Genomic DNA, 25,720 nt, shown 5'->3' on the forward strand with positions numbered 1-25,720 from the left:
TACAGATACTTAAAAGAGGGGCTTGTGTCTTTACGTTTTTAGAGAAAATGGGGATGTATAAATCATCTCATGGTCCTCAGGGTTAAACATTTGACCATCAATCATTCTTTTCCCGGCAACACTGGTCTCCTTTGAATTTGGGTGTCGCTTTGGCTGAACAGAAGTTCTGGTGAAACTTGATTCTCTCAGAGGAATGTATGTCCATGAAAAAATTATGTATTTTCTTTTCTATTTTAAACCGACTTGTGGACCAAAGGATAGGACAATGACAAATGAGTCATGGTAACTATGTCTCGCAGCACAACAAGCTGTATTCCACTATCCCATAAGATACAACTCTGTCATAATTAGATTTTTTGTCAGATTCGCTTTGACTCAGGATACTGATGCCGCTGTCATCAATAAAACCATCAACCACAGCAACTGTGACAGTTTCACTGGTGTACAATCCTCCAGAACTTGCTGAGGATGAAAAACGGGGAATGGGATTGTAAAGAAGATTCAGTCTGCGTGTAATAACATTTGTTACAGTTAGCACAGCTCACCTACTCTCTGCCATCAGATGCATAGACATAAAAAAGTATATTACCATATGAAGAGTCTGAATGTTTAAAGGGGTATTCCGGGAATATGAACGTCTGACACAAAAACCCATAATGATATAAATAGATGAATGCAACAATACTCTATGTCATTAGTCACAAAACGGAGCTTAACCTCTTAACGCTCAGCGTCCGATATATCGGATGCTGAGCTCAGTGACTTAGCGCTCAGCGTCCGATATATCGGACGCTGAGCCGATGCCGGTTCAGCTCAAGATTTGAGCCGAACCGGCATCGGGAAACACGGGGTGCCGGCTGTGACTGATAGCCGGCACCCCAGTGTAACACCCGCGATCGGAGTTGTCTCTGATCGCGGGTGATTAACCCGTTAAATGCCGCTGTCATCGCGACCGCGGCATCTAACATGCATCTGGGGTGTCTTTCCCCCACGATCGCCCCCCCCCCCCGAATAATTTTCGGGGGGCACCGATCATTGCTACGGTATCACTGGGGTCCGATCTGGACCCCAGTGTTACCTGCAGGAACTGCCGGTAAGATGGCGTCTGTGATGTCCTCTTACTGGCAGAGTGCCACCCTATGCAAGTGCATAGGTTGACACTAATAATGCCCTGCAATACATCAGTATTGCAGGGTATTATTATGAACAAGCAATCAGATGATTGCTTGTTCATTTCCCATGGTGGAAAAAGTGAAAAAGTAAAAAAAAAAATTATTCAATAAAAAAATAAAGTAATAAATCACCAAAAATGCCCAAAAGCCCCAAAACATATAAAGAGACACATAACTAAAAAAAAAAGTCTAAATCATAACACAAACCCCACATATATAGTATCACTGCGTCCATAACAACCCGTAAAATAAAAATAAATAATTATTGAACCCGCACGATGAACGCCGTAAAAGAAAACTGTTATAAACCCTCCAAAAATTATGATTTTTACCTATTCAATCCCACAAAAAATGCTATAAAAAGTGATCAAAAAAACATATGTACTCTAGAATGATACTGGTGCAAAGTACAACGTGTCCCGCAAAAAACAAGCCATCAACCAGCTCCGTAGCCAAAAACGTAACAAAGTTATGCCACTTGGAAGACGGCAATACAAAAATGATAGATTTTTCCCCACAATAGGGTTTTATTTTACAAATTTAGTAAAACGCAAGAAAATATATTCGTGTCTGGTATCCCCGTTATCGTATCGACCCATAGAATGAAGATAATATGATTATTAGTCTATACAGTGAACACCACAAAAAAAAAAGTAAAAAAACCAGTAGAGAATTGATGCTTTTCTACTCCTGCTCTCAAAAAGAAGTTCCTAAATTTTCAACAATAGGTGATACCAACCCCAAAATGGTAACATTGGAAAAAGCATCTCGTCCCGCAAAAAAAAGCCGTCACATGGCCCTAATAGCGCAAAAGCGAAAATTTTACAGCCTTCAAAAGAGGCCAATGAGGAAAGTAAAATCCTGGCAGCTGCAGGGTGCTCCTTCCCTTCTGCGCCTCACTGTGTGCCCATAAAACAAGTCACAGCCACATGTGGGGGGTCTCTGCACTCGGGAGAAATTGTAGAACAAATTGTATGGTGGGTTTTGTATTTTTATCTTTTGGAAATGTGTAAATTTTAGGGCTAAATGAACGTATAACCGGCACAATTTGACTATTCTAAATTTCGCCTCCATTTTGATGTAATTATTATGAAGATCTCAAGGGGTTAACAATCTTCGTAAAATCTGTTTCTGATAGCTTGAGGGGTGCAGATTTGAAATTGGGTTGGTTATATGGTGGGTTTTGATGCTAAATATGTAAATTTTCATTCAAAACTGTATTTATCCCCAAAATAGTCAATTCTGAAAATCCGGAAAAGCGCTATTCGATTTGTAAGCCGTGTGACATCAAAATAAATTATCCAGACATTTCAAAAATGGTGAAAATGTAAAGTAGACAAATGGGAAATGTTATTCAGCAATTTATTTAGGTGGTAAATCTATCTGCCTGAAAACGCAATGATTTCAAATTTCAAAAATGGCAAATTTTTCAGAAAATTCATCATATTTTCTTTTTTTTTGTAAATAAATGCAAAACTTATCAGCCAAAATTTACCACTAAAATGAAGTACATCATGTGGGTAAAAAACAATCTCAGAATCGTTTTGATAAGTAACAGTGTTCAAAAGTTATAACCATATAAACCGAAGCAAGTCAGAATCCAAAAAATGGGACTGAGCCTTAAGCTGTAAAATGGCTGCGTCCTTAAGGAGTTAAATAATTTGATTTTATGATTTACAAAATTTATGGCCTCTCTAAAGTAGGTGGAGTTATCACTAAGATGGCCGCCACTGGAAACTACAAGTTCCATGATCCTTTAGTTCTCAGTAACTCCTCCTCCCTCTTATGCTCTGCTCCCAGTGATGATGTAACAGGTTTTCTTGCTCTGTTACCATAGTAATGATGTGTAACTGCTATTATCACAACACTGGCCATACTGGATGCTCTGCAACCAACCGACTACAGCCTAACTTAGTGGTAGTCACATGACCCTGCCCAGGCAGGTACAGGACATGTGATGTCATTCTGATCAAAATGTTTCATTTGTCTTAACTTTTCAACTGAATTTCTATGAATCAATAGTACAAATAAATACAAGAACCTGGTTTCTCAGGGACAACTGATGAGTGGAGATACAGCCTGTAATTCTATTAACTGGTAGAAAATACAAAATACAAGTCAGTCCCATTTCCTCCTCTTATTTATTCATTTACTAGATGTAGTACCTGGGGCAGTCCCCTACTTAAGGGAAACCTACCATTTAGAATGGCAGGGGTAAGCTGTAAGTACCGAGCACCAGCTCAAGTTGAGCTGGTGCCGGTACTTACTTTCGTTAGTGTTATAAACCGCGGTGAAAGACACAGACATCAGCTACACATGAATCTGACATGTTCTGCTATAACATGGCTGCCTGGAGCTGCTGTATCTCTCCTGAACACACACACATGCACACACAGGCTGCAGGGGGCGTGGTCACCAGCACCAGGAAGCACATCATTATACAGCCTCACATCATTATACAGGCTGTCAGTCATGCACTGGGGGAGTGGCTGTGCCTCCCACTCATGAATAAGGTGGACAGCTTGAATATGCTAATGCTTCATTGGAAATTTCACAGGTCATTTGCATACAGCTTTAGGACCTCATTGCTTAGGTTTACAGGCATGTAGAGGGACAATGAAGGGATAGAGGCAATGCTCTCTAAGGGCAGTTTATGAAAATATATTTAGTTTAGGGGGGTTATTTTGCATGACGGGTTCTCTTTAAGAACAAACCTATGGAACCTATCTTGTACATAACCCAGGGACTGCCGGTAACTGCTTTTAATGTAACAAAATAGAATGGGTTTACAAAAATATTCTATATATCATAAAAATCTGAAACCAAAGACAGAAATTTGCCCTGCTCCTGTATCTTCCTGTGTTCACATGGGCTGTTTCTCCTGGCAGGGGGCTCTATAGCTATTGAGGTCTTTAAGGCCGCCCTGCAGTGGCATGATGTGTTTTCCACCATGTGCCCTTTCCCCTCCAACAGTTATTCCAGAAATATGTCCCCTGCCCATGGGAGGGGTGTTACTGTAGACATCCCCCCCTGCTGAGGTGTGCCATAGGTGCTGATAGCTCCCCATATAATACTAAATAGTCACTGCCTTGCAGCACCATATTGGGGCACATTTACTAAGGGACCAGTTTTCTGTCGGACTTTGCACATTCTTTTAGGTGCAAACTGCATGCACAGGTATTTAAGAAGTATTTGCACCACAAATGTGTCGCACGCAACCCTTTTGCGACACAAATTTGGGGCATTCGGTGCTCATTCAGACTCTGCGCAAGATTTAACATGACAGAAGTGTGTCGCACAGCCCATGTTAAAGGTCCACCAAAAAAAATGGTGCATTCTCTTGGGCCGGCACAGAGAGCGCCAGATTCATGAAGAACATGGGCCATAAATGCTGAATCTGGCACCCTCTATACACAGGCAAACTAGAAATAGTACTCATTGTAGACTGCACCGTTCTTAGTAAATATGCCCCATTATGTTTATAATCGCCTTGCTGCCTATTGCTTAGGAATACTTGATCTTTTTTCTTGCCAGATCGGATCATGCAATGTTCATAAATTGCCTAAATATCCTCTATGTGTTGCATATATTATCAGATAGTAAAAGTTTCAAAAGGTCTTGAAATTTTTATTTTTAAAACACTTTAGAAACAAAGTCAAGAAAAGTTAGATTTTGCCATAAATGGAGAAACCCATTGGGGCACATTTACTTACCCGGTCCTGTACGTTCCCCCGATCCGGAGTGTCCAACGAGAATGCACTCAGGTAGCTCGTGCACCCGATATCCTGCATGTGTCGCTCCCCCACTAAGGTCCGCCAGAGTTCACCATCTTCTTCCCGATATATGTAAGTATATGTAAGTTCTTGGCTTGCAACACAATTTTAAAAGTTAAATCCTGCGGCCCGCCCCCCGATTTGTGTTGCATGAAAGACGATGTAATTGCGCCAAAATCTGTTCGCGTGCAACACAATGCCCTTCTAAATCCCTGTCCCGGCGATGCGATTCCCGAAAAGTAGGAAAACCAGACGGAAATGCGGCCGCGGGACCCTTAGTAAATAAGCCACATTATCTCAAATTTGCCTGGCATCAGTGTTAGGCTACCTGCACACCGATTATGTATGTGCATTCTTTGTCGTTTGTGGTCCATGTGGCATCAGCAAGAGAGGTGCGACTGCCCTGACTGAAAACTCAGGAAGAGGACTTACTTGTGCACATGGGTTACGTCCGTATTAATACATCAGTGTTTGCGTGATTGAGAGCGAAATCCAAGAGACTCAACATCCTTCCAATGGAAGGATTTACATCTATTCTGTAATGTTTTCTGTAATACAAATCATTGACCAGTACACTAATGTGTGAATACGTACTTAGTTACTTTGTCATTGTGCCATATAAACTACATAAATTAAAGTATTGGAACAGGAATCGGTCTGTACTATGAAAGCCTTATGTAGGCTTATGTGAATGAGTACATTAGGAGTGTGCTTTGAGTAAACCCTGATAATTCTATCAAGCTATATTAATTAACTTCATATATCCATGACTGCAGTCCTAAAGAGCCAGAACTTGTTTTCTTGAAGTGAAATGCCTTTTAACTAATTAGTGCAAATAATTAATCTTAGCTGCTGCAATGTCATTCTCTATGAAGCTACATGCTTCATCTTGTTACGATAAATCAGACTTGAGAGATCCTTGAAAAACGTTGTTAATGAGGATTGGTAAACATTAGCTCTGGAGGGTGTATTATTTCAGGAAAATCATAGTGAGGGGGACAATTAAGTGGAGTTCAGTTTCATGGACTGAGTTGCAAATCATTTACTCTTCCCTGTATGAACCACAGTCTTCACTGATATGGAATGTCCATTATTCTGATTGTGCAGTTAAAATATAGGATTTTATAAATCTTTTCATATATTAACAATACAGCTGAATGGAAAAAAAATTGTAAAACATCTTAAAAGAGAGAAAAGTATCTTTCTTCACATATTTCTTCACACCCCCCTCCTTCCTAGACTGATAATCATTCTAAAATCTTTGCTAATCTGTCTTGCTCCACCAAGACAGATTTCAATTCACAGAAGCACCAAATAACAGCTTCAATCTATAGAGATGATGAAGTAGGTAGCAGGAAGGAGGGCTAGAGCGAGAGGGAAACCAAGATAACAAGTTCTTGAAGCTCCTAATATTACATGTCTTACTGTCTCACAGCTCCCAATACTGGTCACTATATCTCTGTACTGTCCTCTATAATAGTGCTAGAAATATTGGCCAGTAATAGTGTTACATACTCCCCTGGCAATTATGTAGAAAGGTTAGAAAATGTTGTCATTACACTAAATATCACATATATTGCAAACCTTAAATTAATCAGTTTTTTACTCCTCTAGGGAAACATCCCCAAATCTGCCCCACTACCTATGCACTACTAGGGTTATGCTAGTCACTTAGACACTTTCCTCACAGCTTATTTTGTTGATGATATTCATTATTCATCTCCAAAGCTGTGTTTATTAAGATGAATCAACCATTACTGCAATCAGATATTTTTGTCTTCAGTGCAAAATGTAATAGTTCCCAGGATTCACATTGTTCATTTATATAAATGTGTTTGGTCTCCCATGAAATGTGCAGATTTAATTAATAATCTCTAGCTTATTAACATTACATAAAAGACATAATGCACAGATTTCTTTTCTGCCACATAGGACGATCCATGCTGATATAAAATGAAACTGTCATGGGGCTTCTAAGAATAGGGTAGACATTTTAATGTAAAATTTATGCTGCATTTTATATGCCTGTCATGGTTCTACTTTGCATGTACTTTGATGCCATCGAAAAGACGACTTATTACCTTTAAAACTATTAGTAATGATTTTAATTAGCAGGATTTTTCTAATTAAAATGAAAGATGTTAAAGTAATGGTAAATTGCATATTAAATAAACAAGGATTTGTTCACAGTTTGTAAATGTCTTGGGAAAGATCCATCACTAACTATACTGCATCCCAAGAAGGAAATGTAGAACTATTGCTGATCTTGATATTAGGCCACTGTGACATGCATTGGCAAGTTATTCTAATTTTGTTGTGAGGTTTGATTGGCTGTTTCTGGCTCTATTTTGCATGGCACTGAGGGCACTTTGCTTTGTATTGTGACTGTTCATAGAATTTTTTTTAATTTCAGAATTTGGCACATTTTCTGTGTTAAAAAAAAACTGCAAATGCTTTAAATAAACTTACCACCGATTATAATAGGAACAAACTGTGGTGGGGCAATAAGCTAACTAGTCCCTTTGAATGGGGTAGACACAGAGATCGCAATAACGCCTGTACAAGCATCTATTACGCTTGTACAGGCAGATTTACTCTTCAAAAATATTCTCCTCTCTCACTCTCACTATTTGCAGTGTATTCACTGCAGCAGCGCACTGCCCTATAGAAGTTCACGTGACCGGAGCGCAGATCTCCTTTCACATGACCTCCTGCAGCAGGCGCAAATGCTGGTCGACCCCATGGCAGTGTGCACAATGCGATTGGCATGATTGAGCTGTCTGTGTGACAGCCCTATTCTGTACTGTGACAGGGGTCCGATATTATCACAGCAGCCCCTTTATGCAGCTCATATTGAGTGCTGTGCCTGCAGAGGGATTTTGTGATTTGATCAGGATTCATAGAGCACAAGGGTTAATAGAAATCCAGAGAAAATGCAATATGCATCCACTCTGCATGTCTGTAGATATAGATAACTGATAACTGTGATCCAATGGAAGATCACTGCAGGGGACACATATATAATATATAATAAAACAAATAATTTAAATAAAACATTTCAAATTGGGGGCCACTAGAGATAAGTGGTCCTAACTTACTCATTGAATTTGTGTTGACCAAAACAATGGCCATGTGTACCAGACATAATGCCGGAATGGTGGCTGAACAGACAATCCAGGAAATTGAAGCTCCTTGCAGCTAGCCATGATGTTATTGATTGGTTGCGCGGCTGAACCAGAATGCAGACTTTGGATCCACTCAACAAAGGCCAGTCTGGTTGGGTGGGTCACCACCCAGGCATCAGCCATAGTCTGGACAAGTGAGTTATGGGGCAACAGTCATAGTCTGGACAGGTGGGGAATGGGGACAAAGCCATAGTCTGGACAGGGGAGGTATGGGGCAACGGCCATAGTCTGGACAGGGGAGGTATGGGGCAACGGCCATAGTCTGGACAGAGGGGGGAGGACTGGGTCTTAGAACCAACTGGCTGCAATTCTTTTCTTGCATAAATGTATGTCTATTAAAACTATATAAACCTAGGATATATTTACATATATTACTGAAAATCTCAAAGTCCTCCTCGGCTAAAAATACTCCCTTCAGGTAAAATGTTAGTGCGATCTCTGGGTAGACACCACAAGTGTTGACACATTTCTTTAGTGTAGCCCTCTCCTTCCATCCATGTCTCATCTACTTTTATACAGGGCCTAACGTGCTGATCAGTGAGGGTTTCAGTGAAGAGACCCCGCAGATCACGACAACGGGGGGGGGGGGGGGGGGGTGAAAGGTCCGATATACTTCAGTCAGCTCCCAGCCAGTCGTGCTTGTGCGGGATACCCCTTTCATCTCTATGAACCTGACGGAGATTGCCAAGTGCCATGCTCACCAATCATTGTCAGCTCCATAAAGATCAACGGGGGCAGCCATTGTAGATAGGGCCTAACTTGTTTTGTGGGAAAACCCCTTTGAAATGTTCACACTGCAATTATTCAGAGGGCACAACGATACAATCAGCACCTCCTCAGCCACATACCACGGACAGAGGATGACGCCAACACGCTTTACAGACACCCACTCTACCTATTTTATACATTCATTTTACTCCATTCTCCTGCATTGTTTTATGACAGTTGTCTTAAATGTTTTACTGTAGAGAGAAGTTTGTCCTCATACTTTCTATTACATAATCTATTGCTGTAGGGCTAAAACTTTAACTGTTTTGAATTCTACATTTTGTTTACTAAAAGTTAAAGGGGTTGTCCTCCGGTGCCCTCCGGTATCCAGCGCTGCTGTCGCTCCGGTCCGGGCGCCATGTAAACAAACATGGCCGCCGGAGCAGCATTCAGCATTCAACTTCCGGCCGGCCGTGGCCGGGCACGCCTATCCGTCCCTATACACAGCATTGTGTATGGGGGCCGGAAGGTTGTCGTGTCCGGCCGGAAGTGCTTAGTTACCAGATAACAAAAAAGAACCAGAGCGGCAATAAACTTCAATATATAAAAATATGTAATATTCTTTATTGAAAGTACATAAATACAACATATTGAAAGTATTTATGTACTTTCAATAAAGAATATTACATATTTTTATATATTGAAGTTTATTGCCGCTCTGGTTCTTTTTTGGTATTTTGAGTATATTGTTGGAGAGGCTGAGTATAGGGGTATTTTTGGTTTTGTGTCTTAGTTACCAGATAAAACTATAAAGTTGAATATATGGGAATCTCAGGGGCATAATTTTTAGCTACAAGCAGGGTGTCAAATAGTTATTAGAGCTCTATAGGAACCTGTCACTACCTGTATTTGTGAAAATAGTGGTGACGGGTTCCCTTTAAGATAATGGTGCCTAGCTTTTGCTAACATTCTTATATTGCATAAAGATTGTTAATTAAATATTTGTTGAGAACTAATTCGAGTATAGTTTGCCCTTTGATCATAACACATATATCTTTTACCTGATCTGAGGGGAGTGCCCAGTTGGGTGCTTTAATTAGAACTTTGTCCTATACAGATTTCTGACATGCCTGTAGTGACATGGTTACACCCATGGAATTTGAACAGGTTTTTCTGGAGAGCTCAGCACCTTTGCACTGGGTATGACAACATATGTAGCTGTAATAACATATTGTATAAATGGAGATATTTGTATTTCACGCACTGTAGGATCTGTTTTACCATGTCTCTGTCAATATAGAACATGTGACCAATAACCAGTATATTATTATAGTGATTAATAGTGATCGTGTTACATCATTTTATACCATGCTGCTACAATAAGATGATATGAAGGCAACAAAAATTAAACCTCAAATAGTAATCATAAATATAGTAAAGAGTAGGTCCTGGACCATTCACAGTGGCTCTACATGGCTCACATCATTTTATATGAAAAGTGTTAGACTATATGGGAATATATGCAGTTGCATTTAGAGAAAGGAAACTCAACTGACAAATAGCAAACTAGCAAACCGTGGTCAGTGTAGAATTTGTATAAACTAGACCCTGCATTTATGTAATTGTATAGAAACCTCTATATACTGTATATACCATAGATTGTGTTCTATTATAATCTTTCGTTTTTTACACTTGGTTGCACTTTAATTATTCCAATCTCATATGCTCATAACATATTATTACCCAGGACTGTAATTACCCCTTATTGGGAATAAGGAACAGTTAAGCACAATGATGTTAAAAGGAAAATAATTTATAGTTACAAATACAGAAATTTGGGTGTATTCCATTTGGTGTGTGCACAGACAAAAAGGTGTTGGCTAGACTGTGAATTATCAGTTTCAGCCTATATTTCTGATGGAAATTAATAATAGTGACGGAAATTCAAGGTAAATCTGTTTATGAAATAAGTAGACAAGTGCAGACTGTGCAGCGTTCTCCACGAGTCTGTAATAGAATACACCCATAAAACTTCATAATGTTGTATCATGTTTTCCATCCACATGTCAGTACATGAAGACCTTGTGATCTGTCTCTGATCAGATAACGCCAGGGCTACCAGTTAGCTCAGTTGAACTTTGACGTTGCACAGTATAGTCAATCAATACAGATCTGCTACCAGCTTTCTTCAGAGTCACAAATATCTGTCAGACAAATAACTGGTTTATTATTCCTTCGAATATAATGACGATGAGTAAAGCTGTTTGTAATATATTGCTCTCATTATGATAGCAACAAGCTTTACAGTATATATGTGTATGGAAAAGTTTGGAGGTTTACCTTTTAGCCATACAAGGCTACTTAATGTGTAAGAGCAGTGGACCATATCTACTAAGATGCACTGTGTTCTCTTCAATGTTTGATGGAAGACTCCATTTTGAGGATAGGGTGGAAAGGGTTTTTGAGACTTGAGAGTAGAACTATCGAATTGTTTAAGGAAAGTGTAACCAATTCACCAAAATTACTAAGAGCTCAAAAGTAGAGATGGGTGGACCCAAACTTTCTGTTCAGGTTTTGGTTGGCCGGACAGCCATTCGGGTAAATAAATGCCCCTAGCAACTAGCCATGGCCAGAGGTATTGAGGTGCAGCCAATCCAGCAACATGTCCCAGGCAAACCGAACTCCAAATGGAAAGTTTGGTTCCGTTTCAATACATCAGGGTCACTATATGTCTCCAAATGAAGTTACAATCATACAGAGGTACAAGATGTTCCCATAGGCTTCCATGAGTACAGGTCCATGCAACCCACTGCTTAGAGTTGTATTTCTAGAGGTTTCTGGGCATACTGAATGTGTTTGATTACTTGGCATGCTCTAGCAGTGCAGCGTCTATGATCATTCATTGTCATTCAGCATCTGGTACTTATTGAGAGTGACTTTTATTATGCTTCTTATAAAAACTGAAGAACATAAAATATCAGCTTGCTAATTTCTTTACTTTAAGGTTACTACTAATGTAGTCTTTATTATGAAAGCTGTGATTCTGATTACTATGTTGATAGCAACAATTTCAGACTGTTTAATACAATTATTAAATCTTGCTTCAGAAACAAGGCAACAAGTGAAATCAGGATAATTAGTATTTAAATGAGCAGCATTTTATGCATCCAAATCGAGTCGCAAAGTTTTTATGTTTCTCTAGAGGGTTATAAAAGGCATCATAGGGGAATTGTTAGAAAATCACATTGTGTATTGCCTTGTGTATATGATATACACATAGAGTATTCTTACTACAACTGAAACCATAATGCAGCTCTGGATCCATCATCGATTGATACCACCAAGACCAAACAGTCCTTACTCTACAAGGTCCAGTGCGATTTGTGTGCTGTCCATTGCCTGCAAGACCATGCATGATGTACAACGGGAAAGGGCAGTAGGATGCTACCCAACATCTGCCATCTTTGCAGAGGTGAACACATGATACACAATAGACCAACTCCTCTTCATTGAAGGTGTATCCTAAAATACATTTAAAGAGAGGCTGTCCTTAGGATAGAGTTGATTAATTTCAGATAAGCAGGGGTCTTCCACCTTCCACCCCAATAAATCAGCTATAATCAGAAATTATAGTGGCACTATACTGAGCTCCACTTTCTCTTTCCGCAGCCTGATTATGTAGGCTGTTTGCAGCTCTGTCCCATTAATATCAATGAGATTGAACAGCAATAGCAAGTACATCCCCTTTCCACTATAAAGCATTGTGTTTGGTGAGCAGTGATGAACCTGCATAACTCAAATGGACTAAAGGTGGTGCCAGGTTTTGGAACCCAGTTCATCAGATATTGATAACCAATCTTTTCATTAATAAAGATCCAATTATCCCCCTTTAACCTAATTGATGATGAGAATTTTTTTAACAGTTTTTGAAAGTTTTTCACAAATCTTTTCTTTCTTTTTTAATTTAAGGGGGCTTTCTATATGTGCACAACGGATCTGCTCATTATTAGTTTAAAATATAGGTAGCTAGTTTTTTGGCCAACATAGTTGAGTAACACAAACATATAAGCATGTATGGAATGTAAAGTTAATGTCCAAGTAGGACCCCAGGACTGCTGGCAGGCAGTGCCATTAAGATTGCGTCTATGATGTCATCTTAAAGGCACAGTGTCAACCTATGTATGTGCATAGGCTGATAATGCTAATACCCTGCAATACATCAGATGTTTTCTTGTTCATGTCCCATGGTGGAAATAATAAAAAAGTTAAAAAATATGTTATTCAATGAAAAAATAAATTAATAAATCAATAAAAATGCCAACAAGCCCCATAACATATAAAGAGACTTATAATGCAAAAAAAAGTCTAAATCATAACACAAGCCCCACATATATAGTATCACCGAGTCCGTAATAACCCGTAGAATAAAATTAAATAATTATTGAACCTGCACGTAAAAAAGAACTGTTAAAAATCAGCCAAAAATTATGATTTTTAACTATTTAATCCCACAAAAAAACACAATAAAAAGTGATAAAAAACATATGATAGAAAATGATACTGTTGCAATATGTCCCGCAAAAAACAAGCCATCAACCAGTTCCATAGCCAAAAAAGTAAAAATGTTATGCCACTTGGAAGACTGCAATGCAAAAATTATAGATTTTTCCCCACATTACAGTTTTATTTGGCAAATTTAGTAAAATGTAAGAAAAATAGAATAAATATAACATGATTATTAGGCTATATAGTGAACACCAAAAAAAAGGAAAAAATCCAATACAGAATTGATGCTTTTCTACTCCTGCCTTCAAAAGAAAAATTCCAGGCATTTCATCTCGCAAAAAAATGCCGTCACATGGCTCCAATACGAAAAAAGCGAAAATTTTATAGCCTACAAAAGGAGCCAATGAGAAAACTAAAATCCTGGCAGCTGCAGCTCCCTCCTTCCCTTCTGCATCTCGCTGTGCACCCATAAAACAAGTAACAGCCAAATGTGGGTGGTCTCTTTACTCGGGGGAATGGCAGGTGATATTTATGAGAGTGTCGGCTGCTAAAGTCTTGCACCCTCTTTTGCTTTCCCATACCCACTGTGTCAGAAAGGTAAAAAAAAAATCATTCTCATTTAGTGTTTATGTCTGATATGTGGTTCAGCCAGGGCTGCCACTAGGGATTTTCGGGCCCCTAACTGGCAAATTTTGTGGGCCCTCCATCCCCAGGTACATTTTTTTCCTATCTTATGTTTAAGGCGTTTTATAGTGGTCTTGCTGCGGCGTGGTGCTACCAGGTCATTCCGCAGATGCGACTTGTCCGTGGTGGCAGCCAAGTTCGAGGTACAGGAACACAAGGCAGGCTTGAGGTCGGAGACAGGCGAATAGTCAGGACAGGTGGCAACGGTGCAAAATCAGAAACAGAGCAGGAGGTCAGAATATTAGAAACTGAACCAGGAAGCAAGTAGCACTAAAGTTTCCTTCACAGTAGCTTCATCACAGCTCCTCGATAGTAGCTGAGACAAGTAGATCCCTCCCAGCCAGTATCAAAGTCACTGGTCCACATTTATCAAAATTAATGTGCAGAGTGTGCCGGATTATTGAATACTGGCACATGGTCTTCATTAATCTGGCGCATCCTCCATTCCTCAGAAAGTGTGCACCAACTTTTTTTGGTGCACCTTTAACAAAGTCAAACTTAGCGCAAACACTTATTAAATATGGGCTACTATGTCCCCCATGTTTAATGTAACCACCCCCTGTTACATAAGTAACAGTGCCTCGCTATAATAAAAAAAATTGGAAAAAACTCACCTTAGGTGGATCTCAAATTACTAAAAATATCTGGTGTACATAGTTATGTCTGAATAGATGTCCAATATTTACTAAGAACTCTCTGTCAACATTCCTCACCGGATTATTATGACATATTATGCTTGATTTGCTGTCAAGCATGTTATTTTGCTGAGACATACAGTATATCCAGTACGGATAATAATTATCTGGGATGGGTAGGATCTGTTTTAGCTGTAATCTTAGTATTTGTTTGGTTTGCTTTATTAAAACATTAAACTAATTACGATCCTTTTCCAGCGCTAGCACATTTCAGCTAAAATTTACAAACTGTCAATAAATCTGGTGCAGTTACTTCTAAAATCTCAGAATTCATTGTCACATTTGCATTTGTAAGATCTGCAGTTTATACTTCAGTGAAATCTTAATTTCTCCAAGCTGGGTTCTTGTAAATCTCCTGTCTGCTTTCCATATAAATGTTAGATGCATTATCATAAATTGGAGTCCCAGCAACCAAGGAAAGTTTAGTTAAAGCAGAGGCTGATGTCAAGGAGAAGTGATTGATTCCAGCCCATGCAATATCCTTCTTGTAAAGAGGATGTAATTCACAGTGAATCCCTGCTAATTGTATGAGAAGCTTTAGATTTTTGATGTAGTCTTCTGGAAATTGACTGTACTGTGCTGTACTGTGCCATAAACACACAACTTTTTCTTGATTAAATACTGGTTAGGGTGGATTCATATTGTATTTTTCTACTGTGGGATATGTCATCCTTTTCTTTCCTCTCCCCCCTGAAAATGAAAGGAGAGTTAACATTGGCAGCAACAAGTAATTAGATGTGGATCGTACGCTCAGGGGAGGAAGGGGGTGGATGCAATACTGAAGAATCTACAGTATATATCCAAAAGTGATCCAGCTCTATGACTTCTTCCAAAATGTTTTTCAGGCTTCATTGGTTATTCAGCTCACATGGTGGATAAAAACTTGCAACAGATCGGCGCGTTTCGGCGTTAGCCTTAATTCTAACCTACCAATACTGTTGCATCCACCCCCCCCCCCCACCTTAGGCTATTAGGAACTCAGCTGATCATATTGATCACTCAGCAATAGTGAGATGGATAGAAAGATGTAGCTTGTTGCATCTTACTACCTGTGTTTTCCTGAGTGAAGGTAAGTGCAATTTTCGCGACACATTTTTTTTTAAATGTGGCGGTTTTTCCGAATCCGTCGGGTTTTCGTTTGGTCACGCCCCCGATTTCAGTCGCGTGCATCCCAGCGCTGATGCGCCACAATCCGATCGCGTGCGCCAAAATCCCAGGGCAATTCAGGGGAAATCGGCGCAAATCGGAAATATCCGGGTAACACGTCGGGAAAACGCGGCCCTTAGTAAATGACCCCCAGTATGTGACTTATACAGTAAAAAGGATGCCTCTGTCTGCCAGTATATGTCTATCTATACACTCAGTATATATATACGTTGGGAGCCATTCTGGTGTATATCCTGGGCATATATATAGACATGGAACACTTTAATGCATTAAGGGATTGTACTGTATATACACAGATATGTAAACTTATGTCATTCTCTGCTTTCATAGAATCCATTACACTAGACTACCATACGCACTACAGGGTGCACATTACACTAGTATTTCTGAGTCCCATTACCAGAGGGTAAACCCTTGTATTATTTCCACTTATATCATAAATACTTCAAATATGCTTGTTGTAGGGACAGTTACTGTAATTTTTATAATTCTGTCGTCTCGCTGAAATTTGGCCTAGATATCATGAATGATTTACACAATAGCTGTGACATTAGTAAAAGTGACAGCTCATGCTTCTCTGTTCTGGGAAATCCCTGATCAGATCTCAATGAAACTCATGTGTCCTGCAATCTCTGTTTAGGAGACACTTTAATATATCATTAGTTCTCAGCTGGTAGGCTCAGAACAATATGCAGATTTTTGGACTTTTTCCAACTTCTGGCTTTTAGTAAAATGTTGTATTGTTATTGTAGCTTGAAAACACACAGAATATACAATGCTAAGGGTGGTAGCACATGTGGCGTTTTGAACCCGTTTTTAAACATACATGTGTTTTTTAACGGACTGCTTAAAAACGGCCCAAAAACAGGTTCAAACAGGTGCCACCACCCTCAGGCTTTTTACAGATAAAGTATTACTGAAGGGCAAGCAGTGATTGGCTTTCTAGCAGCACTTCTTTATAGTACAACACATACAATACATACGTCTTATGTTATATACTCTTTCCGGTTCCAGTATGAGCTGCTACTTGCGACTTCATGTTATTCTTGTGGTACACTATGATTCTTCTGGTCACCATGAATTCAACACTGTTCTTCCCAGCAAAAAAAAAAAAATCACAAAGTAATGCTCACATATGGGACAAATAAAGAGATAGGATTGGGGACAGGCACTCCAGGTTAAACACAGGAGGCTTGCAAACCCTTATATCAACATGACTGAGATGACAAGAATGGCAATGAAGTAGGTTTATTGTACCTACACCAAGCTTCTGTAAGACTGGAATGGCATTAAAAATGGTGTCTGGGATCAGGGGTTAATAAATATAGGTCCAAGAGGAATATAACGATAAGAACCAAGCTATATCCAACTGTTCAGAGGTCCAGTTCAGCTTAACTCCACCGCTTGCCACCTGCAAATTCTGCTGTATATATACAGTTATCTCTGCACTAGCCTTGCCCCGCAGACTCTAAGTAATAGTGGGGCAGTGGAGGTGCTAACTTGTAACATACAGGTGCCTAACCTGTACCAATATACAAAAAGGGATCGAAATGAAAACACCAAGCACCAACTCACACAAGATATACAGATATACACAATACAGGAATAATACATTTATTTACCGTTACTAGTTGCTAAGGGCATCTGTATTGTTATTTACATGACTCTGCTCTATGATGAACACAACTGTATGAATGACTGGACACAACTAAATGGTTAGGTTTTCATCCTGAGAAGTAAATTGAGCTAATTTTGTTGGGAATTGTAAATGTAAGAGGATCCTAATTTAATGCACAATACAGTGAAAATCGTATGTGTGCAGTCAGTTATTTGAATGGAGGGCACGTAGCTGCATTAAAAGCAAGTAGAACAAAGCTGCAGACGTTATTTTAGCGGACAGTCCGACAGATACGTTATAAAGTAGTTCATGTCCTAGTCAGTTTAATTGTTGCACCATTCATGTGCAGGCAGCCTAATAAAAGCACATACACACAGTCATATGCCCACTGGGCCGGCAGCGGCCGGGAATGCAGCTGGCTGGCATGCCGCTTTGCGCTGAAGAGGAGGAGGAGGTGACCCTTCCCCCCTCCATAGCGAAAAGTGGCACATGGCCATACACACAGAGAAACATAGAGCACATGTGTGGCACCGCACCACCGACAGGCTGCCATTGCTGTCTATGGGGACGTATATGCGGCCGAATATACATCCCCACAAACGACCGTCTAAAGGTACCCTAAGTCTGAATCACATACATATAGCTCCCAACCATCCCGGATTCTGTAGAAAATTCCTGTTTTTTCAGGCCTGTCTCGCTGTCCTGGATGGTTGGGTGTTTGTCCCTGTTTGCCACAGCAGGTGCTAGGCGGAAGTGCACAGTATAAAGGGGAGCTGCGGGGGGTGATGAACAGTATGAAGAGGAGCTGCTTGGAGGGCACAGTATAAAGTGAAGCTGCTGGGGGAGCACAATATGAGGGGGGCCTGAATATGAGGGGGAACACAATTTGGAAGAGCACTAAGGGAGGAACTATGCTGTGTAGGATGGCTATATACACTACAGGGGGGGGCAGGCTGGCTATATACATTACATGGGGAGCAGGGTACCTATACACACTACAGGGGGCATGCTGGGTATATACACTACAGGGGGGTAGGCTGGCTATATACTACAAGGGGGCAGGCTGGCTATATACTACAAGGGAGCAGGCTAGTTATATACTACAAGTGGGCAGTCTGGATATATACTACTGGGAAGCAGGCTGGGTATATACTACAGGGGAGGCAAGATGGCTATATACAGGGGCAGGCTGACTATATACTACAGGGGGCTGGCTATATACTGGGGTGCAGGGGACTGGTTGGCTATATACTAAGGGGCTGGCTGGATATATATTGGCTGGCTATATACTGACGGCATGGGCTACCTATATACTGAGGTAGTGTGTTGGGGCTACCAGTTTAATGAGGGGGGAATTAAATGGTAGTATATATTATAGTATATTGATGGGTCGCAGTGTATGATCTGTATATGCAGGGGGCACTTAGGGGTCATTGTATTGACTGTTATTTTTTTTTAGGGAAGGAGGGTGGAGTTGTTCTCCAGAGGCCACAGTCACCTCAGTGGAAAATTATGCAGTGATAAGTCACGGCCTGGAGAGGCTTCCATGACATTCTCTACCTAATGGAGAAGGATTGGCAACAATAAGGAGACTAAACGGAAAAAGAGCGGGATGTACCAGGCCAACACAGACATAGAAGGAGACATCAGCAGCCAAACAGTAAGTGATGTCTGTGCCCAAATGCAGCACAGATGTGCAGTACATGTAATGCTGGTATATATTGATGTGTGTAGTAAATTAATTTTTGATCAATATTTATAAGTGCAGGATATTATAAGCTGCTGTTTATTCATTGCTGGTAAATATTTATATGTGCGGCCTATTCATTGGTATCTATGTGTTTGTTATATTCATTGCTGGAATATATTTATGTGTTTGCTACATTCTTGGCAGGTATATATTTTTGATATAAGTATTGCGGTATTTTCACTGTAGGGACATATATTTCTATTTTACGCTATATTCATGGCTGAGAGGCTAATTTGGCCTCATTTGGGGGGAAATTTTGCTTGTCTGCCTAGGGCACCAAAATGCCTCGTCCCCGCCCTGGTTGTTATGGCAAATTCTTTGTATATGTTCAAGAGAGGCCTGGATGCCGTTCTGGAAAGCAAAAATATCATGATTATGGAAAAAATTTTGTTTAATTCCTAAAGGTTGGACTTAATGGACCTGAGCCTTTTTGCAACCTTATATACTATGATACCTCTTCGAAAGTTGGGTGGTTAGCAGACATCATTAAATTCTGGAGCTATCTACCTAGGTTTAATACTCGCCTACTTAGTGAACTCTCTATTTCTGTTAGAGTATGTTCCAATGGGGCAGATTACTCTTATACATTCTATACTGGTAGCACATTAGGTGTGGTTTCTGTATATTTACTATTAATTAAACTGTCACATGTCACAGAAATCTGATCATCTCTCCTTGGACTATAGAACCAAGACACACCTCTACTACCTGCAACGGTACTGAGAGGAAACGGATTTAACCCTTTTGTTACAAAGTTAACATATTTGCATAGTTGCAGCTGCCTTATATAAATTATGGTTTTAGAACTCACCACATAATTAATATATATATATATTTATAGAGAGAAAGAGAGACAGAGTGCCCAAGCTACAACCTAAAGCCACTTATGTTGCAAAATGCCAACATGACAATTTAAAAGTAACTTATTGATCCCTGCTGTATCACAGGTTTTAATAGTATTAGCGTCCTGCGTTCACCAATACAATAGAAAGGTGATAAAGGAATTTGGATTGTACCTCCCGTTCATGGTCCCCTGAAGAGGAAGAATCAGGGGACTCAGAGCAGGAGCTCCAATGACAATCCATCTCTATCCTCACCTTCTCACCTTCTCACTCCTCCTGTAGCCAAGGATGCTTTAAAGGGAACCTGTCACCAGGAGACCCATTTTTAGCACTCCCCTAGTCCCCACAGAGCATAGTACATACACTGCCAAAGTGTTTTTGTATAAAAAATTGGTTTTACAGAAAAAAATATATGTTAAAATCAACGCAGGTTTTAACACTTCGTAAATACATCTGACGGACAGCAGAGCTTCTAAGACAGTCTAAAAGCTGTTGCAAGGAGGTTTCCTGGTGATAAATCTCCCCTAGGATTGTTAACCTCTGCCAATATCATCTAGTTATGCATGAGCGTATAATACAGTATATTGTTATCTACTTATAGAGATACGTACTGGGCAAAGTTCATGGTGTATAAAGTGTATAAGTAGTTACTAGGCGCCTCTGTATCTTCTTAGCTGCAGCTATTGCTAATACTTCCAGATAAAAGTCTGCACTGAGGTCTTGGCTAGCTGGTCTTATATTCTTCTTGTACAATCACTGTGCGGCCAGATCAGACAGTAAAGAGATTACCACAACCTGTCCAGAATTCCCGAAAGATACACCCTAACAGATTAAACTAATCAATTATTTCAGGGTGTGTTCTCCATAGTACACTGAAGACTTAGTTGATTCATTGCCTTGTACTAGAAGCCAAAGAGCTTGCATACTAGGGGTACCTACACATCAGAGCAAATTTTGCAGAATCCACTAATTTTGTTTGGCCCAGCCGTCTATCATATGATTAAGGAGGTGTGCCAATTCTCATTTGATGGCAAATGCCATGGTAAAAAAGGATCAGTCATGTTGGATTTCAATGGAGCAAATTAACTTAGAAGGTTGGAAAATGCACAAAAAGTGTGATTTCCGTGTATAATGCTGCTTGCAGCGATTCACGTGCACCAGAAATCATGAATCTGGCACTTCCCCGCACCGGCCCCACTGAGTTCACCATCTTTTTTGTGGTGCACCTTTAACATACGGCGTGCGACACAATTTGCAAGTTAAATACGGTGCTCATTCCGAGTCAGTCAGACCAACCGACGGCATGCCCCCTAATTTGTGCCGCATGGAGGCCAGTGCAGCTGCACCACAAAAGAGTCATGTGCATCACAATCGCAATACACACACTACTTAAGTACCTGTGCAGGCCGTTTTAGCTATGAAGAATGTTCACGGTCTGATACAAGTCCGGCACCAGATCCTAAGTTAATGTGCCCCAATATGTTTGTACAAAGCTTATGGCAATGCCCTTTGCTGCTCTCCCTTTTAAATACACACGCACACCTGGGTGAGCTGAATTTCTGAGTGTTTGGCAAAGTAAGGAGGGTTAATAGGCAACCTATCAACAAAGAAAGTTGGTCTGCTCACCAATGACTAGCTCTGTCTTGCTATGGAAGATCAGTAAAGGATAGGTTATATATTAAATAAGAGCCAGAGCTGAGGCATCAGGGAAATGTTTATTACAATAAACAACTGACCATACACATTCTATCCAGATACTGAATAAAATAAGTCACTTTAAGGGGTGTTTGTCAAAATCTTAAAGGGAATCTGTCAGGAATTCTAACTTAGCAGAACTGCAGACACTGTTAGGTAATAGGCCCAAAGAGCTGTTTAATCATTTGTATGTGTAGACAGTAGCAGCAAGAATAAGTTTACATTTTAGGATTGTAGCTTCCCATGTGCAATAGGGTGTGTCCTTTATCTCACTTTATCTCTACGTGCAGTTTAAAGGGGTTATCCGGGTATAAAAAGTTGCTTATGGCCAGGCTGGGGAGAGCTATTTGTTTACAGAGCTGTTTGTTTACAGGGGCACAGAAGCTGCGCACAGGGAACTTCCAGTCCGCAATGTGGCCGGCTCTTCCCATCCGTCCCTATCTCTTAGCGTTGTAAGCACTGGGAAATAGTGTCGGATTGGAGCTTCAGAAGCCCTACACAGAACAACCATGGTCTTGTGACTCCTTAGCGCTGCAGAACATGATAAAAACATGTCAGGGTAAAACACTTTTGCAACACCCCTGCCAATACATGGGCAAGGGAGTAGTTGCAAACAGCTCCCTCTCCAGGTTAGGAGCTGACAGAGGGAGTCGTGAACGCTCCAGGAAGGTTCCACAACCTAAGCACTAGGTACTAGCAGCTGTGAATTCTATCCAATTGTATTCCACCATGTACACTGGAGTGTGATTGGAGAGTTAGCCACCACCTGACCAGGATAACAAAACCCCTGGACAGGGAGTGGCTAGGGGTCTTAGGTGTCTTGATTTACAGATACCGCTTAGAGCACATTCTCTTAACACAGGCCTCCTAGGCCCTAGCTCTCACTAGAGAGCACATCCTGTTCCACAGACAGAGAAAGGAGAGAAACAGTCACAGTCCATCATCAGGGCAGATCAGGGCCGGATTATAGGCAGGGCTCCCGGGGCTCGAGCCCCAGGGCCCCTACCACATCGCACCCCCCGGGCCCTGACACCTCACCCGCCACCTCCCTGAGCCGTCCGCCCGACTCCGGCACAGGTGACCGCCTCCCCACATATCCCCCTGCATGGCCGAGCCGCCCTCCTCCCCCGCCGGAACAAGCAGACATCCTTCGCCCCCCCCCCTGCCGGAACAAGCAGACGTCCTCCGCTCCCCATATGCTGTGTATGTGGCATGTATATGCTCTGTATACTGAATGTGTGTGTGTATTTCCCATATGTGTGTGAAAATGCTGTATATACTGAATGTGTGTGTATTTGCTGTATGTGAGTATATTCTGTATGTATATGCAGCATGTGTGTATATGGTATTTGTATACTGCATGTATGTGTATATATGGTCAGTGTATACTGTATGTGTGTATATGTATATATATATATATATATATATATATATATATATATATATAGTATATAATGTGTATGCCGTATGTATGATGTATATATACTGTATGTGTGTATATACTTTATGAGTTTGTGTATACTCTGTGTATTAGTGTATAAATGTATATGGGTGCAAGCATATGAGTGTAGAACTTTATGTGTGTATATAAAGGTGTGTATATATCAGTGTATAAATGTGTGTAATTGTATAAACTGCGGGACTGCATGTCTGGTGCAGGCTGAGGTGTATGTTAAATGGGACTGCATATCTAGTAGTGGTGAAGGTAAAGATGTGCTACTGGGGATGAGGCAGCTGTATGTAGCTGTGTTACTGGGGGTGAGGTGGCTGTATGTAGCTGTGTTACTAGGGCTGAGGTGGCTGTATGTAGCTGTGTTATTGGGGGTGAGGTGGCTGTATGTAGCTGTGTTATTGGGGGTGAGGCGGCTGTGTGTAGCTATGTTACTGGGGATGAGCCGGCTGTATGTAGCTGTGTTACTGGGGATGAGGCGGCTGTATGTAACTGTGTTCCTGGGGTAGAGGCGGCTGTATGAAGCTGTGTTACTGGGGATGAGTCGGCTGTATGTAGCTGTGTTCCTGGGGATGAGGCGGCTGTATGTAGCTGTGTTACTGGGGATGAGGCGGCTGTATGTAGCTGTGTTCCTGGGGATGAGGCGGCTGTATGTAGCTGTGTTACTGGGGATGAGGCGGCTGTATGTAGCTGTGTTACTGGGGGCGAGGCGGCTGTATGTAGTTGTGTTACTGGGGACGAGGCGGCTGTATGTAACTTCGTTACTGGGGATGAAGTGGCTGTATGTACCGGTGTTACTGGGAGTTTAGGGGCTGTATGTAGCTGTGTTACTGGGGGGTGAGGCGGCTGTATGTAGCTGTGTTACTGGGGATGAGCCGGCTGTATGTAGCTGTGTTACCACGGGGATAGTGGATAGTGAGCAGGAGGACGTGTATGAACGCTGCACTCAATGGAGGCCTCCACAAGATTTTGCGTCCAGGGGCCCCCTCCAACCTTAATCCGGCCCCGGGGCTGATACTCAACTAAAACCAGGATAAAAGCTGCAGCTTCCACAACTGGACAGAGCTCCATCCAAGCCTGCATCTGCTACCAGGCTTGAGAACCAATTCCTGGAAACCACTCTCCATGACCACTCCAGTAATCCGGAAGCTGTGTTAGGTGTCATTTTTTGCAAAATGAGCCTAAGAATAACTTTTGAATTCATACACACTACTACCTTCATGCAACTTTGCAGCGAACGGCAATAAAATGCATAAATTGCATGAAAATTCTAAATTTCATCTAAAATATGTACAAATCCAGAATACTTACATAAAGAAAATATACTTATATACTTATACAGTAAGATATGAGGAGGTCATACATACCTCACATGTGTATATTCATCACAGTATGCAGCAAAGGAAAGTTAAATCCACAGGGGACACCAAACTATTTTTGCAGAAAATTGCACTGAGCGTCACACACATCTATCATTGTAGTCTCCCTTACACAATGGTAACCCAAATAAATAACTATGTATCAATAAACCAAGCTAATGAGATAGCAAAAGTCACTTTTAGATGTGCTTGCTTCATATGAATGAGAGTGAGAACATCATAACATAGGTCTAAATAATGGAGGATGGTGTGAAATAGAAACTTTGTTTTTGGTGTTACATATAACTTTATGGACACGTTCTGGGTCGCGGTGTTAATATGTAGCCACATTAGGTGAAGAGGATTTAATGTTCGAAAAACAAAAACTATCACAAAATAAAAGGCAATAAGAGAGAAAGTGTGTTCTTAGATAGTTCTAGAGAGGAGAGCGTTAAAAACATGAACATTAGTTGATATTATTCCTTATCAAAATGTAGTAACATATAAAGTGAATATTTCCTTTATCTGTGAGGTGCAGTAGCTCCTGTGTGCAGCAAATTCTCCCTGTAGCTGCCGGCTAAGAATCTGGTGGGGGGTTCAATTCAGAGGGCTGTATCTCTGGCCCAGTGACACATACAACCTCACTTCTTTTTTCCTATGAAAGAGGGGAGTCTCCTCTATGATATGAATCTAAAATTGTGTTTCTAAGTGTCATGAAAACAGAGATATTAACTGTTTAAATGCCATCGGGAGGGATTTTTGTATATAAAAATTGCACCTGATATTCTCACTTTATACCTGAATATCTCTCGATCCCTGGCACCTAGAAACACAATTTACCCATAGGGCCGGCCCTGCTTTGGTCCATATTTGAGTAGTTCAGCAGTCCCTTAGCAATCATCATGTTTTACTCATATGTCTCTGTGACATTAGAGTTCATTTCATTTACCAAATACATCTCCAATAATAGTAAAATACCACATTTGCCGGACTAGGGGCTGGTAGGAGATGTATTATTTTTCCTGGGGGAATAGATCACTGTAGGATGGAACTGATCATTTTGGTATGATAATTATTTGACAAATATTTTTTCATTTTATCACTGTTAGGTTTCTGA

General features: G+C 40.7%; 1 long non-coding RNA gene across 1 annotated transcript in view; it reads left to right on the plus strand.

Annotated features, from left to right (window-relative positions):
- The window catches only part of LOC140105960 (uncharacterized), an 85,859-nt gene that overhangs the window by 56,751 nt on the left and 3,388 nt on the right, over window positions 1–25,720 (plus strand). The window contains exon 2 of the long non-coding RNA XR_011850689.1: window positions 18,968–19,168. This is a non-coding gene — a long non-coding RNA (uncharacterized lncRNA). The remainder of the gene's footprint in view (window positions 1–18,967; window positions 19,169–25,720) is intronic.

This window comes from Engystomops pustulosus, chromosome 11, assembly GCF_040894005.1.
Source record: "Engystomops pustulosus chromosome 11, aEngPut4.maternal, whole genome shotgun sequence".
In the NCBI taxonomy this organism is placed as follows: Eukaryota; Metazoa; Chordata; class Amphibia; order Anura; family Leptodactylidae; genus Engystomops; species Engystomops pustulosus.